Source organism: Lepidochelys kempii, chromosome 5 (genome assembly GCF_965140285.1).
Source record: "Lepidochelys kempii isolate rLepKem1 chromosome 5, rLepKem1.hap1, whole genome shotgun sequence".
NCBI lineage: Eukaryota > Metazoa > Chordata > Testudines > Cheloniidae > Lepidochelys > Lepidochelys kempii.
Window position 1 is genome coordinate 94,632,548 of NC_136384.1, and position 23,255 is coordinate 94,655,802.

The following is a 23,255-nucleotide window of genomic DNA, read 5'->3' on the forward strand; positions in this document are numbered from 1 at the left end:
ATGCCACTCCTGCACTAAGGGAACTTCCCCAGTGGCCATTTCATCCTCTTGCTGGCTCCTATGCACTCCTTGGGTGGTGGAAAGATGTTATAACTGGGGCTGGAATCTGGCCCTTTATGTTTAAACTTGCCATTGCTGTAGAATGCCTTTGGATTTCTATGGCATGATAATATCCTTAAGCAATATCATAGATCCCTATCTTCATTTCAAGTAAGGCCCTTTTCACAGCTATTTTTCATCATTTTGTTGAGAGTAATGAATTAAAGGGCAGGGAAGGGTTAGAAAAAATGAACTGACCCCCCAGCCCTTAAATAAAATACTAGGGTTGGTAAATTAGACCAACCTCTATTTTGATTTGATGACAAATCCACAGGGCGAACTTTCTTTGACCATGAAAGAATGATGGAGATAGTGTAGACAGCTAGACCAGATTTTCAAAAAGGCACTTAAATATGAACCAGATTTTCAAATAATCAACACCAAGCACTCCGATTGTGACACCTATGGTCAAATTTTCAAAAGAACACATTATCTAGCACTTCTGAAAATCTGGCCACTTGTCTTAATACCTACACAGGAATTGTATTCTTTGGAAAGCTGAGCCCTTTGAAAAACTCGATCCATAACAACAAGTATGAAAACACTCTTAATCCGTTTGAATGGATGACTATTGCATATGAGAGATGCTAAAGTTTTTTGGTAGTATTTTCTGACTATCACAACATTCTGTACTTTGTATACAGTGGACAAGAAAATCCTGCAATTCTTTTCTGGCCTAAATCAGACAAACATATTCCAAATAAAAATGAGAAACTTTTGAAAACAAATAAGTAAAGAAATACATATTGTTTCTAAACTGCTTGGAGTACTCCCCGCAGAGAAACCAGTATGGGAACTCAAACCCTTGTCAATACAGTACAGAACACTTTCTGATGTGAAATGAAATGAAGTCAATTCTATTAAAGAGCTGTCAGTGTTCCTACTCATTTCTTCTCAATGTGGGGATGTTTAACCAATATTTATTGCCCATCTGTAGGGTCTCAGGAATCTGACAATGTTTTCACCTCCGCTGGGATAAATTATTAGGCTTTTCCTAAATACCAATTTTCACCTGTTTGGACCAGCACTGTGAAAGAATGGCATGTCCTGACCTAAAATGAACAGCAGACACAGTGACTAGAAAGTGGTCTGTTTAGAGGGCCAGTGTTTGCAGTAGACAGCTGGAACTTTAGGGACCTTTATAATGACCGAGTTATCATTACTGGATAACTTATATGTGTACGATGGAGATTACTAGTTTATGGAATATAGAGATATATGTAAATGCATTTATCTCTTCTTTTAGGACTTCAGCAAAATGGTTCGTGGTCAATAAGAGGTTGATGAGTTTGCCTTCCTGAAATTCACAGCGAGGTTAGCTATGCAGCTGTAATATTTTCTCTGGTTTTGGTGAAAGATATCTGAGTATAAATGCCTTTGGGGAGTTAATTCCTTCAGAATGACTTGGACATAGCTGAAGCAATTGAAATGATGGTCAAGTAAATGGGGGCAATGAGTTGTCATCTCCCCTACCTTCAGCACATTTTTAAACTGGATTTTTAAACTAAACACAATCATAAATTCCTTGCCAATACGTTACCTACTTTTATAGGTGACATAAAAAACGTGGTTCAGTATGTCTTTAAGGACTTCTCATATTATGTTCCACTCACGTGTCTTCAGCTCTATGAAAGCCTGAGTCCTGGATATTAAAAGCCCAAACATGTCACCCAGTTTAGGCTCATATTAACCTATCATACATAATGCATTACAGATTTGCAAATGGGTTTTTCTTCTTCCAAAATCACTGCAGGTTGAAATGGTCCTTCTTAAACTGAAGACAAAAAACCTTTCTCTTAGAAACTGGAGATGAAAATGACCTAATAGATCATACCATCCAGCTCCCTGGAAAGCATATTTTCCTTCTACAATGTGGCCAAGTTTCGCAAAAGTTTGAGAACCAGCAGCCCCCATTGGGACACATATAACAAAGGTTTCCAAACAGATCAACACCCAACATGCATCCAATCTGCTGAGCTCTGGCCACTTAATTTGGTGCTTAAATGGTGCTATTTTGAAAATTTGTCACTAGTCGTGGTTGGTGACAGTTCTGACCTATACTCTCCAAGGCTCTGGCTCAAGCAGTGCAGATTCCATGACTACCATTATTCGTTACTAGTCTTACACATGCACCTCCCTTGTAGGACTATTCCAGTCTATTAGACATCACTGTTAGTTCTGGCTTCATCACTTCTGAATGTCTTTTTGCATCTGGAGAACATACAGAGTCACGCATCCCTCAGCAACTGGATGGGAAATATACTCCTTTAAGAAGAGTTACAGAACTGAATGACAAACATCAGCAAGTTGAGGTGGCATACAGTCCATTACTCAACTTTCCATGCACAATACTTCCTGCCTTACTCTGCGAGATAAAAAGGCTTCCTGAGAAAAATTTAAAAAAAAAATAAGAAAAGGAATTTTACAAATAAAAGTGAAGCTTGGTGCAGCAACAGCTGCTGCCTCAGAGGCTGCTATCAGTTGTTGTACAAACACCATATGGCGCTATATGTGTGTGTGTGTGTGTTTTATATTACATATATATTTTTAATCTTTCAATAAGTTGCCTGCCAAATCCCTTGACACTGTAATATGCTGGGAAATAAGTTTTTAAAATGTTTAACTTCCAAAATTACCTTCCTCTCTGAAATCTTCTTTAGGAAAAGCTACACTGATGCAATGAAACAACTTCATATATAGATAAGTATTTGCCCCTAAAAAAAATCCCTTTCTTACTCCAAAGAGGACAGAAGAAACTCCCTGTAATTTCTATATCTCAGTGCTTCTGCATAGTCTAATGAAACCCTCATGGTACTGTCATGTACAATCAATTATTTGAATCCAACCTTTATATTAAAAAAAACCCCAAGAGATTATAAAATGGAATTTGACTGATTTCTGTGCAAGAAACCCTATGTCATAAAAATGTCCTTTCTCTAATCAAAATATCACCTGAATAAAGTCATCATGTTTAGCCTGATTGCATTTTTTCTCCATATATGTGCAGCTGCATTTGTCTCTCCATAAATGTCATTTGATTATGAAAAAATAAACAGGAAGGGACTCAAAGGGAATCAGTACAGGGCCTGCTTGTTTACCTGCTGCAGCTTTCTTAGCTGAAGAACAAATGTCATGCAAATGGTGCACCAGCAATGAGCTGCCAATCACAGAGGCTTGGCATTCATGATGATTTGCTAAATCATTTAAAGAGACATGCTTTACTAAATGAAAAAATATCAGCGGCAAGGGCCTGTGTTTAAACACAGGGCTGAGTTATTATCCCAGTAGGCTGGAATGAAATGAAGACATCTTCCAATTAAAGCTTGCAGATGAACCCAGACAAACCCCCCTTTTTTCATAAAGACAGCCAGATTATGATTGGGAGAGAACAGCGACAGAGGCTTTCATTACAAGCTGATTATGGTGATATAATTCCCAGCGCTGTGTGTCTGCAGGCCCAACTTCACATTTGAAGGTTTTTAATATAATTTCCTTAGGGTGAAATGCTGAAGATTTATTAAACTTTATGAAGGGCTTACAGATCCAATTTAAGAGGACATATCATAGGGCAAAACTGACAGACGATAAAATACATTCCAAGTTAAAAAAAAAAAAAGGAAAGAAAGTTTAGAGTTTGAAACTGTTTTATAAAGGCTTTTATTTTATTTATTTATTTATTTTTGATTTAAACACAATAAATCATTTCCCATAATTGTACCAGATTAAGTTATGCTAGAGTTTGCTGTGTGCTAATTAAAAATGTAAGTATTGGGGCCCAGAACAAATTTATTAAAAGGGGAGGGGGGTGGAAACAGTTTTAAAAAATCCCATAAAGCCATTGATTTCCCTTGTATATATCATGAACAGCAGCTATATTTCTGGCTTTAGAAACTCTTCAATGCTCTGCCTCTCCATAGCATATCATTAAGTTGTTGTACTGAGACGGACACAGGTAGGTACAATTACATAGACCTAAAACTAAAACTGGGCAAATAACAGATTTTTCCGTTTACTGGCAGTTCCGAAAAACTGAGCAAATATTTTGTTAGAACCAAAAGCAATTTTTTTTCAAAATTTTGTCACATTCAAAAGTTGAAGAAAAAAATTGCTCAGGTCAAATGATTGTGAAAATTTACATTTTTAATATTTGAATTAAAAAATTCAAAACAAAAAGTCATTTTGAATAAAATTTTAAAACCAACACAATTAGGTGAAACCAACATGAATTCACAAAATGTTTTGATGTTGCTGAGTCAGTATTTTCACTGAAAAATATGTCGGTCAAACCCATTTGCCCCACTCTATAAACACACAGCCAGTCACCTAATAAACTCGCGATAAAAACATAGCCCTGGGTCTGACTGTGCTGTATGTGTTGCTGTTTAAACAAATAAGAACACATTAAATAATAAATTGATGCAGTGACACCATGAAGATTGGAAGTAAAAAACTTTAACTAGCACATTTCTGTTTAATACCAGGTTGCAAACTCCTTGACCTTTTTTTGTGCTGTGGGTAGGTTGTTTATTTAGTTTCAAAAACTAACTCTTGCATTTGTTGTAAGGGAATAACCCTCTTCCCCACAAAAAATAATGAATGTCAGCAACCCAGCTCTCCTAATAATCTTCAAAATAGAAAGCAAGTAATGCAATGGGGTAAAAGCGTATCAGCAAAAGAACCTGGTTTCTGAGGGTTTGAAACAGCTTTTTAGTTTGAGAGGTTTTTTTCCTTTTACATTTTTAGGGGGAAGTTTAGTGTTCACAAAAGGGAACAGCTATGATAATGGCTCTGACCTGAGCCAGGGATAGTGGAGGCTGCTGGTTTGTAAGCTTTCCTGAGCTGCTCTGCCAATGCAAATCAGGAAGGACCTAAAGACCCTTGCTATTCTAGTCCTGGCCTCTCTTCTTGAACAATGAGTGCCACTCATAGCACACAAATAGTGGTCTGATCCTGCAAGGTGCTGAGCGCTGTTAGTGAAGTGTTCAGTGCTCTCAATTCTGGTTGATTTTGTTAGAAACAGAGGCTGCTCAGTAAATCACAGGAAGTGATCAGCATCTGAATGCTCTCAGTTCACACTGAAGTCACCTCGCAGGATCAGACTCTAAGTTTGCCACCAACCTCACTTTAATTTCTGAGCTAAGCCAGTATTTTATCTCAGGTCTGCAGGGGTGACCTATAAGTATAATAAACACTATTCTGTCCTGTAATATATTATACATATTTCACTATTCCCTTCACAATTTAGTTTCCTACTTCCGAAGGGTTACTATAAAGACGTGTAAGTAAAAACATACTTTAAAAATGAGAGACACATTCAGTAAAACTTCACTTTGACTCTTGTTCAGTGGAAGCCAAATGGCTGCAGAAAGAAAATCAGGCTTTTCTTACCCAGCCTCATGCTGTCTTCTATCTCAACGTATTTTGGATTGACTCTAGTTCACATAATTTGATAGGCATACATTCTTATTCCCAATAATCAATTAAACTTTTTCAAAAAAAGTTAGCGGCTTTATAGATTAAACCGAGCTGGTCACTGCCCAGTTTTTAAAAAAAAGTCTTTTTAGATTTTAACTTCCTCAGTTAAAATTTCCTTATTTATGTCTGTAGAATGCCTAGCAGCCCAATCTCAGTTGGGTCCACAAAGACAACAATTAATAATAATGTGTTTGTCTAAAGCCTGGCGCAATGAGGCCCCAACCACGGCTGGGACTTTTAGGTGCTCTTTGAATAAACACCAATACAGTCATGCACTTAATGTAACACAAGTCATATAAATATTAACATTGCCTCTCTGTGCTTCAGTTTCCGCCTCTGTAAAATTTAGATTATGAAACAAACTCCTTTTTAAAGTGCTTTGAAATCAATGGAAAAAAGTCCTGCTAAGTACTTTGATGATGATGATGCAGACAAAGAATAAGGGACTGAGCTCAAGTTTCATTCTAAGTCCCTGGAATGATAAGCCCCATTTTGATAGTTACCACAGGCCAGCCTTGGAGTTTCTGAAAAAAAATATATTTAAAATGGTCTTGCCTGGATATTGCATTGCACAGTTCCATGCTTGGATGAATAAGAACACAGGCAGCACTTCTCGTCCTTGATTATCATGTGGAGGTGCTGACAATTCTTCCAGGATCCCACCGGCCAATTTGTCTGACATATGATAAGATTAACCCAAGGTCATACCACTGAAAGACATTTCACAAAAAATGTCAATAGGTAGCTAAAGCATACATATAGCATACCAGTAGATCCATATACTGATATATATACTCACCATCAGAGTACAGTAAACATTATGCAACCCACTGCTCAGTTTTGTCACGTCACCTTCTGTGCTTTAGCCACAGATGATATGGGTCTGTCATAATTTATAGCTGCAGAACCTAGAGACTAAAGTTTTTACTTTGATAGGTCCCCAATTCAATCCCTGGTGTTGACCAATATGGAGGTCACCGCAATTGCACATGGGCAAACTTTTATAATATTTTCTGAGAGTCTTCCCACACCCTTCACAAATTCTAATAGCTTTATTTTGTAAAGTAGCAGGGGGTAGCCATGTTAGTCTGTATCCACAAAAACAACAAGGAGTCTGGTGGCACCTTAAAGACTAACAGATTTATTTGGGCACAAGCTTTCGTGGGTAAAAAACCACTTCTTCAGATGCATGGAGTGAAAATTACAGATGCAGGCATTATATAATGACAAATGAAGAGAAGGGAGTTACCTCACAAGTGGAGAACCAGTGTTCACAGGGCCAATTAGATCAGGGTGGATGTAGTCCACTGCCAATAATTGATGAGGAGGTGTCAATCCCAGGAGAGGCAAAGCTGCTTTTGTAACGAGCCAGCTACTCCCAGTCCCTATTCAGGGCCAAATTAATTATGTTAAATTTGCAAATGAATTTTCAAAAATGAGTTCTGCAGTTTCTCTTTAAAGTCTGGTTCTGAAGGTTTTTTTGTTCAAGTATAGCCACTTTTTAATCTGTTATAGAATGTCCAGGAATATTGAAATGTTCTCTTACTGGCTTTTGTATGTTACCATTCCTGATGTCTGACTTGTGTCCATTTATTCTTTTGCATATAGACAGTCCGGTTTGGCCAATGTACATGGAAGAGGGGCATTGCTGGCACATGATGGCATATATAACATTAGTAGACGTGCAGGTGAATGAGCCCTTGATGGTATGGCTGATGTGGTTGGGTCCTCTGATGGTGTCGCTAGAGTAGATATGAGGACAGAGTAGGCAACGAGTTTTGCTACAGGGATTGGTTCCTGGGTTAGTGTTTCTGTGGTGTGATGTGTAGTTGCTGGTGAGTATTTGCTTCAGGTTGGGGGGCTGCCTGTAAGCGAGGACTGGCCTGCCTCCCAAGGTCTGTGAGAGTGAGGGATCATTTTCCAGGATAGGTTGTAGATCGTTGATGATGTGCTGGAGAGGTTTTAGCTAGGGGCTATACGTGATGGCCAGTAGTGTTCTGTTATTTTTCTTGTTGAGCCTGTCCTGGAGTAGGTGATTTCTGGGTACCCGTCTCACTCTGTCAATCTGTTTCTTCACTTCCCCAGGTGGGTATTGTAGTTTTAAGAATGCTTGATAAAGATCTTGTAGGTGTTTGTCTCTGTCTGAGGGATTGAATCAAATTCGGTTGTATCTTAGGGCTTGGCTGTAGACAATGGATCATGTGATGTGTCCTGGATGGAAGCTGGAGGCATGTATGTAACTATAGCGGTCAGTAGGTTTCCGGTATAGGGTGGTGTTTATGGAACAATCACTTATTTGTACTGTAGTGTTCAGGAAGTGGATCTCTTGTGTGGACTGGTCCAGGCTGAGGTTGATGGTGGGGTGAAAATTGTTGAAATCCAGGGGGAATTCTTCAAAGGCCTCCTTCCCATGGGTCCATATGATGAAGATGTCATCAATGTAGCAAGTAGAGGAGGGGCGCTAGGGGACGAGAGCTGAGGAAGTGTTGTTCTAAGTCAGTCATAAAAATGTTAGCATACTGTGCAGCCATGCGGGTACCCATAGCAGTGCCACTGACTTGAAGGTATAAGTCGTCCCCAAATCTGAAATGGTTGTGGGTGAGGACAAAGTCACAAAGCTCAGCCACCAGGTGTGCAGTGGCCTCATCAGGGATACTGTTCTTGATACATCCTCATGTGGAATATTGGTGTAAAGAGCTTCTACATCCATGGTGGCCAGGATGGTGTTTTCAGGAAGATCACCAATGCATTGTAGTGTCCTCAGGAAGTCAGTGGTGTCTCGAAGATAGCTAGGAGTGCTGGTAGAGTAGCGTGTGAGGAGAGAGTCCAAATAGCCAGATAATCCTGCTGTAAGAGTGCCGATGCCTGAGATGATGGGGTGTCCAGGGTTTCCAGGTTTATAGATCTTGGGTAACAGATAGAATACCCCTGGTCAGGGCTCTGGGGGTATGTCCGTGTAGATTTGTTCCCGTGCTGTAGCAAGGAGTTTCTTGAGCAGATGGTATAGTTTATTTTGGTACTCCTCAGTGGGATCAGAGGATAGTGGCTTGTAGAATGTGGTGTTGGAGAGTTGCCTGGCAGCTTCTTGTTCATAATCCGACCTGTTCATTATGACTACAGCACCTCCTTTGGCAGCTTCTTCGATTATAGTGTCAGAGTTATTTCTGAGGCTGTGATATGGCTTTGCATTCTGTATGGCTGAGGTTATGGGGCAAGTGATGCTGTTTATTCACAATTTCAGCCTGTGCACGTCCGCGGAAGCACTCTATGTAGAAGTCCAGTCTGTCATTTCGACTGTCAGGAGGAGTCCATGCAGAATTCTTCTTTTTGTAGTGTGGTAGGAGGGTTCCTGTCAGTCAGTGCACTGTTCAGTGATGTGTTGAAAATATTCTTTGAGTCGGAGATGATGAAAGTAGGCTTCCAGATCACCACAGAACTGTATCATGTTTGTGGAGGTGGTGGGGCAGAAAGAGAGTCCCCGAGATAGGACAGACTCTTCCACCAGGCTAAGTGTGTGGTTGGATAGATAAACAATATTGTTAGGTGAGTTGAGGGTACCACTGTTGTAGCCCCCTGTGGCATATAGGAGTTTAGATAGTTTACTGTCCTTTTTCCTCCATAGAGAAGTGAAGTGTGCACTGTAAATGGCTTGTCTTGTTTTTGTAAAGTCCAGCCACGTGGACGTTTGTGTGGAAGGTTGGTTTTGTATGGCAGTCTCCAGTTTTGAGAGCTCATTCTTGATCTTCTCCTGTCTGCTGTACAGGATGCTGATCAGGTGGTTCCTCAGTTTCTTTGAGAGTCTGTGGCACAGTCTCTCACTATAGTCAGTGTAGTATGTCGATTGCAATCGATTTGTTACCTTCAGTCTGTTTGGTATAATGTCCATCTGTTTGCACTTGGAGAGGAAGATGATGTCTGTCTGTATCTGTGAGAGTTTTTTGTTGAGATTGATGGATTTCCACTCCATATGGCTAAATTTGGTGCCAAGTATCAGGGGGTAGCCGTGTTAGTCTGTATCCATAAAAACACAAAAGCTACTTTTAAATCTATTATAGAATGTCCAGGAAGATTGAAGTGTTCTCCTACTGGCTTTTGTATGTTACCATTCCTGATGTCTGATTTGTGTCCATTTATTCTTTTACGTAGGGACTGTCCTGTTTGGCCAATGTACATGGCAGAGAGGCACTGCTGGCATATATAACATTAGTCAACGTGCAGGTGAATGAGCCCTTGATGGTGTGGCTGATGTGGTTGGGCCCTTTGATGTAGATATGAGTAGATATGCTAGAGTAGATATGTAGATATGTATATGTAGATATGCTAGAGTAGATATGGGGACAGAGTAGGCAACGAGGTTTGCTACAGGGATTGGTTCCTGGGTTAGTGTTTCTGTGGTGTGATGTGTAGTTGCTGGTGAGTATTTACTTCAGGTTGGGGGGCTGCCTGTAAGTGAGGACTGGACTGCCTCCCAAGGTCTGTGAGAGTAAGGGATCATTTTCCAGGATAGGCTGTAGATTGTTGATAATGTGCTGGAGAGGTTTTAGCTGGGGCTGTATGTGATGGCCTGTGGTGTTCTGTTATTTTCCTTGTTGAGCCTGTCCTGTAGCAGGTGATTTCTGGGTACCCGTCTGGGTAACCGTCTCTACAACAGATTTAAAAGTAGATATACTTGAACAAAAAACCTTCAGAAACAGACTTAAAAGAGAAACTGCAGAACTAAAATTCATTTGCAAATTTAACATAATTAATGTGGGCTTGAATAGGGACTGGGAGTGGCTGGCTCATTACAAAAGCAGCTTTGCCTCTCCTGGGATTGACACGTCCTCATCAATTATTGGGAGTGTACTACATCCACCCTGATCGAATTGGCCCTGTAAATACTGGTTCTCCACTTGTGAGGTAACTTCCTTCTCTTCATGTGTCATTATATAATGCCTGCATCTGTAATTTTCACTCCATGCATCTGAAGAAGTGGTTTTTTACCCATGAAAGCTTATGCCCAAATAAATCTGTTGGTCTTTAAGGTGCCACCGGACTCCTTGTTGTTTTTATTTTGTAATGCACTCTCATCCCACAGAGTTTTCCTTGATTTTAAGCCTGACTTTGTTAAGGAAATATTGGATGGTCTCTGCTTGTTGAGCAGTTTAGCTCTGAGAAGGTCAAACTATTCTTGTTGGAGCTGGCTGAACCAATTTTGAACCCTAAATTGATTTTAGCCCTAAAATGAAATCCTTGAGGGCAGCAAGTTTGGTTCCGCTAACCTACGAGTACTTGCTTTCAGGATGTGATGTTTTTACCATGGAGTTACATCATCATGGAAATGTAACATGCTATAAGAGGAGCACTGAATTACTTTTGGCTAACCCAGAAATGGTCTTACTCTGAGACCCCTTGCCTGGATTGCACATAGGAGAATATCAGGGCTACACGGTTTGATGTTCAACCATCACACATAAACTAAATGTTCAGATTCATATGCCTCTATCATTTAAGTCATGTCTACTGTTATTCATTGGCAAAATCGGCCATCAATCCATCTGTGCAGACAAGTTCTTACACAAGCAACACTCTCTCTAGTATCTGAGTGCCTCCCTGTGTATTTATCTGCTCACTTTTTAAAATACTGTTTCCTTCATACTCTTACAAACATGAAGATGGTTCAAATAACAGCAGTTTCTCTCTCCCGCATTGTCCTTTTCTGTAATTACACTTATTCAGCTTCTCCCACTAGTCTGCTTGTGCAGTGCAGATTTAACCCTCAGCCCTTACTATAGAAGACTAAACCAGAGTTTGAATGTACAATACAGGGTTGTTGGGTTTTTTTTAAAAAGATTCATTTATGTTCATTCCCTGTGGGTTTGCAAAACTGATATACAAAACACTTAAAAGTCCCTTGGAAAGAATTATTAGTATGCAACACAAGGATGAAACAGAATTGATTTTCCCAGGATATAAATATATAGAGCTACAGCGAGCTGTTCACCAAAGATTCAGGCTCTGGTGAATGATCATGATTGTAATCTCGCTACAGTTCATCCACTAGGCTTGTCAAGATAAAAAGCAAATCAGAAATACCACCACTAATCTTCCAGAAATTTGCCAGCAGCTCTGCCTGCACATATTGTAATAGAAATATTTTTACCAGACATGTTATTGAGCTGTGGAACTCATTCACTCATTTATATTTGTAAAGTACTAAATAATTAAAAATTGTTATTGTTAATAGGATATTATTGGAGCAAATAGCTTAGCACATTTCTGAAAATGTTTAGAAATTCACATAAGTAAGAATAGCATCTGTGTTTACATTGGCTAAGATAAAATCATATGAGCTAACATTCTTCATGCTTCAGGCCATAAACTGATCACCAGCTGGGATCAGGAAGAAATTTCTCCCCGTAGAAAATGTTGCACAGTTAGGAGCAACATACTTTTTTAATGCATTTCTCTGAGGGCTATTGTCAGAGCTATGATAGTGGACAGAGTGATTTGTCTGTTCTGGTAAAGTAGCTCCTATGGTATGATCTTCCCTAGTAAAATCATAAGACTGGCCATTTGCACCTGATCACCTAGAATACGTGCACAAGTGATAGAGCTGAATGCATAAGATACCAGACAATAATTGCTATGTATTTGAGACTGTCTGTCAGGGTACTATGAAGTAATTTTCTTTCAGCATTAAGGACACTGTGACAGAGAGATAGAAATCACAACAACTTGTTCCTAGTTTCTCTCAGCTCTGTTAGGTACAGAAGCTCGTTAGTTGTCTTTCCCATAATCTTTGGGAAAGGTAGGAAAGACAGTACGTATATATATATATATATATATATATATATATATATATGCTTTAATAAGTACTGTCTGCTCCCAAAGTCATGAATTTAAGAGCTATAGTACTAAGTTCACTCCATAAATAGCTTTGGTTTAAGGTTAAGCCTGTGATATGATGATTCTGAGTCATCTGTAAAACTAAATTATTAAGGGTTTGTTTTATGCTCTGGGCAAAGATACCAGAACTGAATAAAACAATATGTGCATCCCATGCCAAAAGTATTGTAAGGCCCTTGTACTGTATCAAGGTCTATTTCGCAAAGAAGGAACAAGAAGAAGAACTGTTGATGTCAGCAATAAATAAGTAAGACTTAGAATTTGTTTAATAATTTTACAAATGAATGGAAAGGCTATTTCTTTGCCAAGATTTGAGATCAGAAAACATTTCTCCTGAAAGAGTTATGCTCACCAGCCCCTAAAATAGAAGAATCCCTCTATATAGGGACTGAACTTTCCAGGATCTATGGGAGAGCTTACACAGTAGAATGCCCTTGTCTTTAGAATTAGCTCTCTTTTATGTTCTGCCAGGGCCCAGATTTGGCAGTCTTCAGAGCATGACGTAAGGCACACTTATTTGCTCAGTGTCTGGATGGTTTGCTTTCTTCTTTTCCCATCTTTTGACCTATCAATATGAAGGCAACAGGGCAGTGGAGAATATTGTGGTGTCAGTAAGATCCAGACACTCCTGTACTTCAAGATTTCAAATCTTTAAGCACCAGACTTTGCATATCACCCCTACAGTATCTTTCCAATCAAATCTCTAGAACTTTGGGGAGTTAGAGAACTGGATCCAAAGCCAAATTTTGTGGCCTGAATCCATGTCTAGCAGTGATCATATAAACCACTTACTTTTTGTTTTCCCTTTTTCACAGTAAGTTCTCTGGAAGTTCCCTGTGTCCAGCTGTAACAGTACAGGAAGTGAGTATTTAACTGGTCCTGACCTATGTTGATCCCATATCATCAGTCCTTGGTAAAAAAGGTAATACAGCACAAGAATTAACCACTTTTCATGCCGCTTTTTATTATTGCCCCTGGAGCTGGCATAACATGACAGAATTATTGTAGGCTGCTGGAACTGAACAGTGAGCACAGTCTTATGGTTCAGATCTCTTTAGGTTAGGAGGAGTGGGCAGAATCTGAACCAAAAACCATTGTGGAGAAGTAAACTTGTGCCATGAACCCACATTGACTCCATGAAACCTCACGAACTTCAAGAGTGGAAACTCATAGCAGTTTTCTAGGTCTATTTAATCTTCCTATCGGTCTCACCATAGATGGGCATGATCTGGCTCTAACAGCAGCAGCAGCAGGCTATGCTCACCAAAGATAAGAGGAATGGAAGAAGGGCCATGAACAGGCCTCTAATAAAATGCTCACCAATAAAGAAATAGCAACACCAATGAAACTAACAATCTTTTCCGTTTAAAACAAAAACAAAACTTTTAGTTCACCTGGAATTTTTTTTTCTGATTTCAACAAAAATAAAATGTAGTTAAAATAGTTAAATGTAAATTGAATGTCTGGACCAATTGTTGCTCTGTCTACGTGTGTGCGTACAGGTGTGCGTATGTGCATAATATAAAAAGCAATAGAACTGTAATGGGTCTGGTACAGAAGGCAGCAGGCTACAGAGAAGGCATGCAGGAGGAAACTCTGACACCCTACATATAAGGAAGCCAGTCTCTGTTGCGGCCTCCTCTCTGACTCCACTATGGGGTTTGGCGATGTGGGTCTGTAGGGGGAAATGACCAATGGCTCTAGCACTACACAAATCTACAGGTTGTGATTTCTGCATGGCAGGCAGGCACTGTGGAAGTGGCTGCAGAGACGCAGCCCAGCCATCCCCCCTCAAGCTGCCAGAGTGGATGGAGGGGGAATTCCTATCTCCCTGACAGGATACAAAGCTCATTTACTTGGACTGTGTGTGCAGGAGGGGGGCAGGGCACAACCAGATTGTTCATAATCAAACTCCTTGTGACATTCCACTAATCTTTCTACCCTTAACCAAATCAGCTCACAAGCCAGGGCTTAATCCAGTCAAGTAGCTCACCCCCATAATATATTTTATGATTATCTTATGGATTAGGCTTCTGTATGGTATTGTATCAAAAGCTTTCTCTAAAATCCAGGTAAAGTATGTCCATGGCTTTTCCTCTGTCAAGGCTTTTAGATACTTACTCAAACATTCTTTCAGATATGTTAAGCATGACCACATTGTGTGAATTCATGTTGATTTATGTGCAATTCAGTCAAATATTTCATAGTGTGCCCTTAGTGTAGCTTTCCCAGTTATTTTTTTATTTTCAAATCATTATTTAAAAAATCATTTTACTTAATATTTTGCAAAATAAGAAAAAACGAAATATCAACAGCATCTCAGAGGAGGATCATCTCAGTTCTGAGTCAGAAAGATGATGGCATTTCTAAATTGGTACACCTTTTGCACTTTATTCTCAGGTATCCTGGGGTACACTATATCTATGTTAAAAATCTTTTCTAACTAAATAATTTGTAGTGCATTTGCAATACTATGAGTAGAGGTTGAATCTAAATATTTTTGGATGTTCTGGGACAGATCTTCCTGTGTAAATTGACATACTTACACTGACTTTGGTGAAGCTATGAAGATTTATACCAGCTGAGGGTCTGACCCTCTGACTTCTCTCAGAGCTCTTGTTTACAAATGGAAAGACAGGGGTCAAACTACTTGCTAATCCTCAGTGGAAGGCTTACTTTTGTCAGGGAGTTGTTCCATTAACAAAATATCTCAGCTCCTGATACAGAATTCTGAGACAGATGGAGTGTCTTAATATTTCAAACTGGATGCTATCTGATTGAGCTTGAGGTTAAAAGGGGGTAGGTAGTTCTTTTTGTGTTTGCCCTTTGTCTGTGGCCTAATAGATCTAGAAGTAGCATGTTTTCATAGGTTTCTTTCCACTGCTGAAGTCACTCTTAGAGGTCTGCAACATGATATGTAATTTCATGACGCTGTCCAACATGTCTTCTTGCATATATTGATGCTGTTGGGTTAGCTACAGTCCAGCAAAGTCCCATTTTTCTGCACCTGCTAAGTCCCATTGACTTTCACTTTTGAAAATGATAATTAGGATCCTCACTCTCGTAGGTGTTACCCCTTAGCTTCTTGTACAATATAGTTTTCATTTTTCATTTTTTATTTTTTTTACATTCCGCTATTTTCTGCATTTTTTCCAGTTCTCTTCTGTATCTATTCATTTTACCTCAAATATAGCTTTCTTACCCAGGATTGATTTTTTGCATGAACTTGTTCATCCACATAGACCTTTTCAGTTAGCTCCAGTTAATTTATCTCTTGCTAAAATGGCATCTTAACTCTTGTTTTCCTGTTACCTCTCTGTACTTCCTCTCAGAGATTTTCACAGTTGAAATTGAAATTGTCTTTATTTTTTCTTGTGTATGGGGCAGGCATGATCTTACCTCAGTTATTACGGACCTGACTGGATTGTAATTGTTTTGGGGAGATCCTGCCTCTCTCTCTCTCTCTCTCCCTCTCCCCAATAGGTCTCCTTCATACTCTCATGCGTTATTCAGAACGAAGAAAATAATCAATTTCTATTTAAATAGCCAAATCCTGCTTTTCTCCTTCATGCAAGTATCCCATAGGATGAATGGGGAGATCAGGATTTGGCCTTAATACTTTTTTTATTGTTTAAAGGATCAGATAAGTGCAGTGTCTATAAAACTGCTTGATTTATGTGTTCAACTTAGTATGCCCTCATTTATGTCTGCAATCTCCCATTGCTACTAGTTCATAGTTTTTACCACTCTTCGCAGTTTCTGTTACCATCTCATCTTGTTCCTTTTTCTGAACAAGTTACCGCTACATAACTAATTCCTTTATTATATTTAATTTCAGGCCATTATTACTTTGTTGGTCATAGTGTACCAGAATTACTCCAAGGTTGGTAATAGTATTCTGCAGTCATAAAAATCTCTTTTGCAGTTTGTTGGATAGCATGTTCTCTTTTACTTCCTGTCTCAAACTGTTGTGTAGTATTGTTGTGAATCTGTAAAGAGCTGCTGTATGCTGCTCCATTCCTCTCTGCATTTAAGTAGTGTGTATTGACACATACACAAATATATATGCATGTGCATGCGTGCACACACACACACAAAAGTTTCTCTGGCATCTTTAGGGATGCAGAATGCTATATAAACAGAAGCTCTCCAGTTCCTTGTTTTAGTTCTTCACATATTTAGAATATTCATCTCCTTTCTCTGTGCATATTCTTCTAGCTCTGTTATTTTCTTGGCCATGCTTCCTGAATCTGAATACAGACAACTTAGAATTTCCGCCCTTACATTAATTTCTTATTACTTGCTCAGGTTTTAGCTTTATCTGCCAATTCTTTTTTCTTAACAATTTTTCTTTCTGTTCCTAGGCCTTATGGTTTCAGTTTCACATCCTGGTAACATTCCACCCCCCGGCCCCTCTATGTCTGCTCCGTTGTCTGCGTTAGCTGTTTCTTTCTTCTCCTCCTCCACTGGCCTCCAACTCCTGTAAACCCCAGCCATATGTTTGGCTCAGACCCCACCTACTAGCTTCAACACAGCATCACCTATCTTATCACCCATTATATCCATGGCCCTTCTGTTTGGATGAAGGCTATCGCAACCCCATAACACAATATAACACAAGAGACACTCAAAAAAGTGTTTTAATATATTCTGCAGAGCTTGAAGCTTTCCTGTCTGTGCCACTTTCTGCAGCCATACATTCAGGTTTCAGATCTATCACATTTTATCTGTGTCTCACTATGGCATGGTTACTATTTTGATTTCATGTTTGAGATTGCATTTACCAATGACTAAAACAGAAATGGGAACTAGTGTCGTTTTCTCATTTTTCACCATTCATATGGAATCTTCCACCTGATGTGATTTGAATACCAACTCTTTCATCAAATATCTTTGAAGTGACATGCTGGAATTTATTGGATACACCATATTTTTTCTTTTAAATATAAACTGATGCTACTACCTCTCTCCTTAGTCTCTGCCAAGTTCTCTCCTACACTAATTCCTGTGAGACAAGAAGGTCCAGATTTGTAATAGCATGCACTCATTTTAGGGTGCCCCTTTAGAGGGTCACCTATGGCATGATTTCTAGAGGAGCTGAGCATGCACAGTTGGACCAACAGGAGCTCAGCACCTCCGAAGATCAGGCCCTAGGAGCTCTCCGGCCAGGCAGTCACAAACAGAACTGCACAAAATTAGAGGACACTTTTGAAAAGTTTAGCTGTAAACTCCTATCTGTTAACCTTCCAAGGGTTGAATGTGGGATGCTCTGATCTGACTAATTGCTATCTGTGGTATCTCAGTGATCACCTGAGGCATGTGATGTTGTTTCTGTGCCCCTTCTGGGCTCAGCAGGAGACTAGCGAATAGCAAATAATGAATACTCTCATTTATACACAAATACTCTCATTCAAAAAAAGAAGATTCCAAAACATTTATATGAACATAAACCCATTCACAAAAGTTTCTGAATATCAAATAAACAGGGGACATAAGCAGGGCTGAATTAGAAGGACTAGTAAAACTAAAAAGAAAAGGAGTACTTGTGGCACCTTAGAGACTAACCAATTTATTTGAGCATGAGCTTTCGTGAGCTACAGCTCACTTCATCGATCCACAGTATGCATCCGATGAAGTGAGCTGTAGCTCACGAAAGCTCATGCTCAAATAAATTGGTTAGTCTCTAAGGTGCCACAAGTACTCCTTTTCTTTTTGCGAATACAGACTAACACGGCTGTTACTCTGAAACTAGTAAAACTAAGGCTCCGAGTCAGGAAAGCACTCTTATTCAGAAAGAATGCACAGAACACCTGCTTAATTTTCAGCAATCGCTTCAATATTTTTTTGAATTGCGGCTTATATAGCTAATCAGTAAAATAGCAGATGTAGACATTTGCAAGATAATGTACATAGGAAGGAACAGACTGAATTACTCAATAATGTCAATGAAGTCTAAGTTAATTGTAATCACTCAGCAAAACACCTAGACATAAGTTTGGACAGCTCAATGAAAACTTCTCAATGAGCTCCAATGGTCAAAAAGCCAACAAAATATTAGGCTGCATTAAGAAAAGTCTAAAAGAGTAAAGCTGATAATGCCATTATATAATGCCATTATATAAACTCTGTTAGCCTCACCTCAAATAGAAAGTATCAGAAATAGAAAAGGTGCAGATAAGTACAACAAAAATGACTGGAGTCACAGAAAGATAAGAGATTAAAGAGATAAATTAATGTGCTGTGTTGTTATAAGTTGATAAACAGCTCCCACATTCCTGAGCTCAAAGGTGGCTGCATTTCAATGATAGGTGATGTGATTCCTGTGTAAAGTTTGTAAAGTGAGCTGAAGTGAAAGGTATTAAGATAAATGTGTGATATTATTTATATTAGTGCTAAGATATTAGATTCCTTGATGTAGTGGTTCTGCTGCCTTTTCACGGGGAGAAACTGAACAGTCCACTCCTCTCTTATCATAGGATTTTTTCTTCAGAAGCTATTTGGCTTTAAGGAATGAGTAAATACTGGGGTCATTCCTCAATTTAACAGAAGTGATGTCGCTTGTATCTAACACAATGCATAGCAGACATCAGACAAACTTCCCTTCACAGGTCAGTAAATGAACCTTGGTCCTGACTGTCAGTGTACACTATCACTCTAGTCTTGGAACTTTACTAAGTAGAGAACTCTAATCAGCCATATGATGTGGTGCTTTTGTGATGGACTGGGCAAAAACTCCACTGGGATCATAAATATATTTCCCTTGTGACATAATTTTGGTTTTAATGCAGAGGAGAAAGACAAGTGTATTAAACCACTGTTGTACCCTTGCACACCATGGTGGCATTACTGCAGAGCAGAATTCCTGTGTTGCAATACAAATACACTGTGTTTTGTACTCCGCTAATTTATGTATCGTAATGGCTTTAGAAAAAAAAAGTAGCACATTCCTTGGGGATAGTCAGTTTTCAAAGACATACTTTTAGCTCATTAGAGATTCAATCAACACTGGCATGAATTCAGATCAGGTGTTGATTCAGCATATTTTTTTTCAGTTACACTAATAATTATTTTGTAATCTTACTGAAAAAAGAAGTCATTCAGGTTTTTTCCCCATTTGACAGTGTTATTAGACGTCAAGGGAATTAGGTTTCTGTGTTTCAAATTTCATTTAACAATGGAGATTAGGTTGTAAAACGATAGCTCTTGAAAGAGCTGTGGTTAGGGCTTCTGCATGATGCTAGATAAACTGTTAATTCTTTCCCTGTTACACAGAACAGATGCAATAAGGGGATTTTTAGGTTGCCCCCAGACAACCAAAAATGTCTTGTTGATGGTAGATTCAAGACAACGTGGTGACAATCACCAACTAGTCACAAGAAAACATTTTAATTGATGCTCTCCTGTTCACAATTTCTAATGGGAAAACTGGGTAAGAAAGACAACAGAGAGTGGGCAGAGTCAAAGATGAAATACAAAGATATGAGATATACATAGTATAGTTATTTTTTCATTCAAATATTTATCTATCATCTTTATTACACACACACACAGCTTTGCGAGGAGGGAAGCGTCTGTCCCTAATACATAGAGGCAATTTGCCTTTTGTTTAAAAATGTTTTTAAACTAACTTTCCTTGGAAGATCCCAGACTTAATCTACATTTTTCCCCAACAGAGCCAAAAAGCATCCTTTGGGTTCACAAAATCCTGAACTGTACAAGGTTTACCGATTTCTAGTAGCTGGTGTGATATAAGTGAGATCTTTTTAAATCTGAAAGCAGTGCCATAGATTAGACCATTTCTGTAATAGTGGAGTTATATTCTTTTGTCCTTCCTCTCACATATCTTCCAACAGAACCATTTAAGTCAGAGTTTTTAAAGGTCAATGGGCTACGTCAGTGGAATCTCTTGAATTGTACATTCTTAGCTGGCTATTTTTTTGTCCAGGACAAATGTTGTCAACATTAGGGTTTTCTGCATAACTATCACATCTGTAGTCTTGAGTGAAGCTTTAGGATCTTATAAACATGGCCACTGCTGTATCATTGTTCTGTGAAGGAGACAAGAGACACCTGAGCTATGTGTCCTGTTTCTCACTGAAAGAAGGGGAAGGCTACAGCTAGGTGCTCTCCTGATAGCAACTTCATCACCTATCCTGTATCCTTCAAGTGAGGAGCAGTAGGGGACAGAGTTGGGTACGATTCTACTTTCTGCTACGTAGAATAGATTTACTCCCTTCCTATGGCTTCATGGAGGTCAGGATGAAAAAAGAAGAGAAAGCAAGAATGGTTTTGTGGTTATAGCAATGAACTGGAAGTGAGGAGGCTGTCTAGATAGTTATGCCATGCTCATCACTGTGGTATCAGAGTCAGACCAAGATCACATAAAATCAGCAAATAAAGATAGCTAAGCCTTTGCTTTCTTCCCCTTTCCTCTGTACACATAGTTATAAGTTTTCATGTGTTTAATTTTTTTCTATTCTCTTATAAATTAGTCTTAAGTTCTTACACATTTGCTACTAAGTTGTTACTTAATTGCCCTTTAAGTCAGGTTGCTGTTAATAATGCAAGTATAGGAAGAGATCGATCTTATATTTCAAACTGTAAGATCTGTGCTGATTCTGATCTCATTCATGCTGAGAGAGCTATGGGTCTTACACCCACATGTCTCACCTTGGTTGCTGACATTTCCATCATTCCTGATTACTATAGTTATGGTGGTAGGTATTGATCACTGAGGGACAATGGCAGACCCTGAGGTATCTTGGACATAACCCATTGAAGGCTTTGAAGAGCAAAATAAGGCCCTGGAATTTGATAGCATAAGCTGAAAGGCAGTGCAATATTTGGAACAGCATACTCAATTTTATTAATGCATGGATCTCGTGGCCAGATGCACATCCTCCAGGATGGGGCATAATTTTCCAGCAAGCTTTAGATGGAAAAAGGCATTTTTAGCAGCTGGTGCTATATGAGTATCCATTTGCAGGGAGAATATGGAAAGACCTCAAAATATCTTGCTACCAGCAGTCAGGAAGTAGATCCCCTAGACCAGTGGTTCCCAAACTTGTTCCGCCGCTTGTGCAGGGAAAGCTCCTGGTGGGCCAGGCCAGTTTGTTTACCTGCTGCATCCACAGGTTTCGTCGATTGTGGCTCCCAGTGGCCGCAGTTTGCTGCTCCAGGCCAATGGGAGCTGCTGAAAGCGGCGTGGGCTAAGGGACGTACTGGCCGTCACTTCCAGCAGCTCCCATTGGTCTGGAGCAGCGAACCGGCAAAGCCATTGCTTGCTTCTCAGCCCCCCCGCCCCAGCTTGGGTGCCCCAGCCCCGGAGCCGCCATGGAGACGGCGCCTAAGGCGCCACTTTTGGCCTGTTGTTAAATTTAGAAGCCCTTTTAGAACCAATTGTCCTGCGAACCGGTTCCAGTGAACCGGCTACAACTCACCACTGGCTATAGTTCAGAGTCAAAAGACAGTAAGCGAAACAGGCTGGCTTACAGCTTCAGGCAACTGTCGATCTCAGGCCAGCTGGAAGCTCTTAATCAGAAACAGTAAAGGCAAAAGCCAGGCAAACATCAAAAGGCCCCATTTGGGGAAATGAAGGCCAAATTGTGTGGGTGTAACCAGATCAGAGCTCTATAACAAAACCAACCAAATAGAATATACATTGATAAGCGCATTTAGATTTTTTTTCTTGTTCCATTTAGAGCAAGGAGGTGACGTATAAAAATGGAAGAAAAAGAAATCAATTTAACGGGTGTAGCCATGGTTCATTGAGTTTCTTCTTTTTTAAGGACAGCCAAAAAAATAAGTGTTGCCTTGTGAACCTAAGACTCACGTGTAGAAGCCTATATGATATATATAAAAAAGTTCAGATCAGCTATAGAGGGGTGGCATGATTACAGTATACAAACCGCTCAAGATGAAGCTAGCCTTGCAGCTGCAGAAGTCCTGATTACACATAACACCAGCAATGTTATGAGCCTCTGATTGCATAGGCTACTGCTAGTTAGCTAGTTAAAACACAATGTAACTGGGGCAACTTGGCTTCCTTTAAGCTTTATTATGAATATTTCAGGTGTGGGTCCAGCGTGTCTACATACATATTGGCAATTGTTTTAATAGTGGCCACTAAAAGCTGCATCAGGACTTTTACATGCCAGTTTCAGCAGCTCATGACTTGCTGAGATTTTCTCTATTGCCAGCAAAGGATTGTTTTCTTCCAAAGCTTGAGCAAAATCTGCAACTGATTTTGAACTAAGGTAGAATGTGAGGAGTTTCTCTATCTCCCCTTCCACCCTACCCTTTCCTCCTTTTCAACACCTTTTAATCTACTCTTCTGCTCACACACCTCAAAAGTGTTTGAAATCAACACTTCTAAGTTTTCAGAATGGCCAGTCCTCACTGAAGGCTAGCTGCTTTACAAGTCATTTTTTGGCAGACAATGAAACCAGTTAAAAGCCTTTTAACACTCAGTTTCATGTGTGCATAGCAGTAATGTTTGATAATATTGGAAATTGAGATGCTATGTGATAGCTAGTGTCTAGAGAGAAAATTCTCTCTGTGGAAAGAATTCAGTGCCAAATGCTTAGCTTGACATCCAGTTGAAAGGTTTAAAAAGAAGTTTGCAAAAACTCACATCATTCACAGAAATGACTATATGGAAGTGTATAAGATATAGGCAGGAAGGCATCCTTTAGACTAGATTTTTTTTACTTTTGAGCCCTGGATTTGTGGGGTGAATTCAAGAGCCAACATTTAAATTAGCTAGATGAACCTCAGAGGGAGTGTTTGATAAA